This window comes from Engraulis encrasicolus, chromosome 13 (assembly GCF_034702125.1).
Source record: "Engraulis encrasicolus isolate BLACKSEA-1 chromosome 13, IST_EnEncr_1.0, whole genome shotgun sequence".
Lineage (NCBI taxonomy): Eukaryota > Metazoa > Chordata > Actinopteri > Clupeiformes > Engraulidae > Engraulis > Engraulis encrasicolus.
This window is the reverse complement of record NC_085869.1, coordinates 40759794-40766057: the sequence shown is the minus strand read 5'-3', so window position 1 is coordinate 40766057 and position 6264 is coordinate 40759794.

The window sequence follows — 6264 nt, the reverse complement described above, 5'->3', positions numbered from 1 at the left end:
ATCTCTTATTTTACAGTGAAATACTGTTATGTTCTTCACCATACGCCTCATCCCATCACTCTAACCCAGCATCTCATCTCCTTCTCTGTTTTTCTATCTCTCCATCAATACGCCTCCATCCACCCCCTCCCATCCTATCCCTTTCTTCATCACTCCATCCCTACCCCTGGCACCTTCTGCTTCTTTTCCGTTCACTCACTTCTTTGCTCTGTCATGTCATCTATCCCTCCATAGATCCATCACTTTTCCTCCATTCAACATGCCCCCCTCCTCCATGTTATATCTCCCTCTGTTTATCCATCCATCCATCCATCCATCCTATTCATCCATCTATCTACCAATCGACTTCCTTTTACTGGGCCCACCGCCCATCACTCTCGCTCTCTTGGTCTTGCTCTTGCTCTCTCTCCCTCTCTCCCCCCGTCTTTTCTGTCTCTGTCTGTCTGTCTCTCTCTCTCTCTCTCTCTCTCTCTCTCTCTCTCTCTCTCTCTCTCTCTCTCTGTCTCTCTCTCTCTCTCTCTCTCTCTCACACACACACACACATACACACACACACACACACACACGCTCTCACTCTCTCTCGCTCCCTCACACCCCCCTTCTCTTTTCCATTCCCTATCTTGGGCAGTCATGGGTGAGCGGTTAGGGCGTCAGACTTGCATCCCAAAGGTTGCTGGTTCGACTCCCGACCCGCCAGGTTGATGGGGGGAGTAATCAACCAGTGCTCTCCCCCATCCTCCTCCATGACTGAGGTACCCTGAGCATGGTACCGTCCCGCCGCACTACTCCCAATGGGGCGCCTCTGAGGGCTGCCCCCTTGCACGGGTGAGGCATAAATGCAATTTCGTTGTGTGCAGTGTGCAGTGTTCACTTGTGTGCTGTGGAGTGCTGTGTCACAATGACAATGGGAGTTGGAGTTTCCCAATGGGCTTTCACTTTCACTTCACTTTCACATCTTCCTGGGCAGGTCTCAGATGCAATTAAATTGCTCCCGCCCACTGGACACCCTCCACCACTTATAGCCCACACCATCTGACCACACAGCAGCAGTAAGATGACTGTGTGTCTGTAATTGTGTGCGATGTCTGTAATTGTGTGCGATGTCAGTAATGTGTGTGTGTGTGTGTGTGTGTGTGTGTGTGTGTGTGTGTGTGTGTGCGTGTGTGCGTGTGTGCGTGTGTGCGTGTGCGCGTGTGCGCGTGTGCGCGTGTGCGCGTGTGTGCGCGTTTGTGCGCGTGTGTGCGCGTGTGTGCGCATGTGTGCGCATGTGTGCGCATGTGTGCGCGTGTGCGTGCGTCTCATATGGGGTTAGGTACATGTACGTACAGTATGTATGTACATATATACTGTATGGATCACATAGACTACTGTGGTTGTGCATGAGCACTATATGTTTCTACTGAATGTGTAGCATGTTTCCACTGATGCATGTGTGTCCATGTGTGTTGCTAGGGCCATGCATACATGTATGTGTTGCACTCTAGACCTCTGTGCAGTTGGTACACATGTACACAACATGGGACCAGCAAGGTAGGAAGGCACAGTAGCTACGGCAGGATGTACACATGCATATTTGATGGCACATTTATTATGCATCTTCTGTGTCTGCTGACTGTGTCTGATATTGTTTATCCAGATGAAAAAAAACATTGACAGGGTTCAGACCTGCTACAGATGGTTGTTGGGCATGTTAGGTCGTATGTGCCTGCGGGCATGTGAGTGTACAGAGTGCGGAGTTATGTAGTAATATATTGTATGTTGGCAGAATGCCCATGCCATGCAAATGAATGACTCCTATGATGATTGATGTAATACTGACCAGGGTTTAATAGCATTTTTGTCTAGGAACACCAGTGAGACATGGGCATAAATGGTATTTTTGTCTAGGAACAACTAGGTGCATCTATTATTGTTCCAAGCTAAATACAGCGGCATCAGTGTAAATATTCTTTTTCTAGGATAACCCGGGTGAGACCTTGTTGTGAATAGGGTTTTTTTTTTCAATCTACACTCGGGTGCATCAACTACTGTACCGAGCTAAATATAGCCTACCCAGGTTAAATAGCAATAATTACTCTTAACCCATGTGGGAATATGAATGAAAATTGGACCTTCTTTACAAACACACTCAAAAACACACGTTCACACACACACACACACACACACACACACACATGGTGGCTTAGAAGTCATCAGTTAACAGCAAAGAACCACACTATGCAGTGATTAACCCAACAGTCACACACACACACACACACACACACACACACACACACACACACACACACACACACACACACACACACACACACACACACACACACACACACACACACACACACACACACACACACACACACACACACACACACACACACCCACACACACACACACACCATGGCTCATCCCCACAGTCCCTCGCAATGAGCCAGCCATGCCACCTGGGATCCTTGATACAGATATCAGCTCCGTGTGTGTGTGTGTGTGCGTGTGTGTGTCGGTGTGTGTGTGTGTCGGTGTGTGTGTGTGTGTGTGTGTGTGTGTTTGTGTGTGTGTGTGTGTGTGTGTGTGTGTGTGTGTGTGTGTGTGTGTGTGTGTGTGTGTGTGTGTGTGTGTGTGTGTGTGTGTGTGTGTGTGTGTGTGTGTGTGTGTGTGTGTGTGTGTGTGTGTGTGTGTGTGTGTGCGTCAGGCACAGGCTCCAGTGTAGCAGCAGCAGCAGTCATCATCTTGTAGCCAGGAGGCAAGCAGGTGCCCAACAGCAGCCATTCACACACACACACACACACACACACACACACACACACACACACACACACACACACACACACACACACACACACACACACACACACACACACACACACACACACACACACACACACACACACACACACACACACACTGAGCCCACATACACACACACTGAGCCCATATTCACACGTACAAATATTTGCATATTTACATATAATATCAAAATACAATCCTCCAATAGTAAATAAACACTCATGCTAAAACAAAACGGACATGATCACCCTACCCTGGGTAGAATGCAGGTGACCATGGCTGTGACGGCAGATGGAAAAACCCTCCGCCAACAGCAAGCACGCTCTTTCTATGCAGAAGGTGAAGATGATGGAAGGGTGATTGCAGTTCATGTTTGTTTTTGATGTTAGCTGAGGGAAATACTGGCGAAATATGTGTGTGAATGAACCATAGTAGGTATTGGGTTCCTACATGACAAGTTGATAATGCCAGAAATGCCACACACACACTGCTGCTGGTGTACTTGACAGACCTTTTAAATATTTATTTTTCTTCAAAATGCTACTATTACCATGTCAGAACGCTATAAAGGACTTTTTTAGGAAAAGCACAAAAGCACAACAATACCTCTTAATGTATGTCCTCTACAAGTCTTCTGTTGTCCAGTCTTGCACTTTAAATGTCTGTATGAGCACTGTCTATGTCCATACTGTCTTAAGTCCATGTATAAGTACTGTCTATGTCTATACTGTCTATGTCCTTACCTAGATTAGTCTATGTCTGTATGGGAAAGCAAGAAATGTAGGCCTAATTTCAAATTCTTTGTATGACCAGTGCATGTAAAGAAATTGACAATAAAACCTACTTGACTTGACTACTTGAAATGTACTGTATGTACAGAGAGAAGGCGGTGAATGAATGTGCTTGTAACTAGCGCGAGCTCTGTACTCGCAAACAGCCAAATGAGCATGATTCCTGCAATGGCGACAGCACAACAAACATTTCCCCCGACTTCTTCCCACAAAGTTCAAGGTTCACCTTTTTTATGGTGAGGTTTGTGTGTGCGAGTATGCTTGCAAACCAGAGATGTATAAAGTACTGGAGAAAAGTAGTGGAGTAGAAGGACGAGTATGAAAACCCAGAGATAGGCCCAACACCGGAATCCTAGTCTCGTGCTCTGCTCCTTAGGCTCTGGACTGTAGAAAGCATTTCATTTTGCATCCTAATTTACCAAGTTTCCGTATTATGATGGGATCTCAGTCGTAGATCTCCCTAGTCCCGGGATAATTGTGTGATTGCACTCAATTAATATAAACTGCTCTTATTATGAATATTCCAACAATATCGGTTAAGTCTGAGTCCAGCTGTCAAGGGTTTTATATCCATTTACTTGTAGAACTGATTTGCACGCGGCCGACTAATTTCTTTGTGCATGTCCATCCCATATGAGAGACGTCTAGAATAAATCAGAGGTTAAAGTTGCTGGAAGGTACCATACTTATGAGATCCTAAGCCCCATACACTTTACCCCTATTCGACTGCAATAGGAGGCGAGAGGTGTATGTCGAGAGCTACCCCCAAAAGATCTGATCACCCCGCTTAAGTTCCAGTTTACGATAACATATTTTTATTCTAAGTAGACACCATTGACACTCGGGCTGACCCGAAGTATAGCGTCCCACTCCACATGGAGAAATGTCCTTGGAGCTGCTACGTTTCGACAGTACAATAACCTTATGAAGGAATAAACGGGATCTACAACAAAATATAGATCAATGAAAGTTTTATTACAGGACAAATCTAATTATACGACAAGTACAATGTTGAAAAAGTCAATGCTACCTAATTAAGAGGAAATGGTTACATGGACACTAGGTCCACGGGAGCCCTTTAGCGGGGTTTAAACTCAAAGATTTGCTCATTACACCAAAGTTTAATACCTAGTTACCTCGTGGGACGACCCCAGCCAGGGACCAATGACGTGCCGGCATTTACCTGGGCTGGGCTTAGCACAATGGCGCGGGGTTGGGTTGTAACCAACACCGTATCCAAATCCTATGATTCTAAATCTTTAATAAATTCACTAATAACAGTTTCAAAACCAAGACCTGTTCACCACCCGAAGTATTTCCATCAGATTGATACCAAACACATGCATAGAATTTTAAACACATCATAGTAAGCATTTAAACCACGCATATTCGATTTGGCGGGAGTTTCAGTCTCTGCGTGGGCACGGGAGGTGCGCGCATGCCGGGACAAATGGCCGCTGGCCAAGATGCGCTGGGAACGCACACCGGGGGGTGCGCGCTTTTAACGCCGGGAGGTGCGCAATGCATACAGGTGACCGGAGGTTTTTGGGCGGTCCCCCCGAAGGGGGCCCTCTGTCACACAGTGCTTTTGAGATCCAGATGTCAGATATGCAATGTTTATCTTTGAAGTCAACAGAAAACTCAGAGCAGTAAAACAAAGGCGAAAGGTTGTAAACAAAGGCGTTGAAATAAGGAAAAGAAACGCAAACAAATGTTAATACCGTGCCCGTGAGCCACCGGCGCTGTGAATTCAGTCCCCCTTTGTCAGGGCCCATATGGGGGAATATTACCAGTATCATCTTGTCAAATCACTTGAGTAAAAGTCAAAAGTAACCTTTCCTTACCTTACTCAAGTAGAAGGACAAAAGTATTCAAAATGTGTTGTACTCAAGTAAAGCAAGTAGAAGTATTGCAAGTTTTGCTACTTGAGTAAAAAGTAGAAGTAGAAGTAAAAGTACTGCATTTAAAAAAAATAGGGGGAAAAAAGGTCAGTCAAAAGTTTGAATAGGCCTACCATTTGGTTTATTAGAGCTCTGTACAATAAGTCTCTTATGAAGTGCAAATACCATTATGGTTTGTTATTAAAACAGCTTTGTAACACAAGTTTAGTTTTTAAGAAAACGTAGGGCAGTAGTTTTACCTCGTCTACCTCATCCATCTTGCCAACATGCCAGTGTCAATGCCAACTGAGCGTCACTGACCGCGCCAAAAGATATGTGCGAGAATGCGATCTGCTTTTATTTCCCTACCATTGCATCGCCCACTGACCGTGAACACGTTCCATCATACATGGTGATGACAGAGCCATCTAGCGCTCGGGCATAGAAACGAGTAACGAGTAACGAAAGCAGCACATGAAAAATATATAAGTAAGATATAGTAAGATAAGTAAGATAAGGAGTAAAAGTATTAATTTCATCAGAAAAATGTAGTGCAGTAAAAGTACAAGTATGAGGAAAAAAATATTACTCAAAAAAGTACAGATACTGCAGTTTAGTACTTAAGTACAGTACTTCGTTACTTTTACTTCGTTACTATACATCTCTGTTGCAAACAGAGGCTGTCTCTCTTCTCCCTGCACAGGTAGAATAAAGAAGAATAAAACCTGCCGTGGAATGCATTTAAACAAATCTACTCCTTAAAGAATTCCCAGAAGAGTAGTGAGGAGGGGGGCAGTCTGTTCCCCACA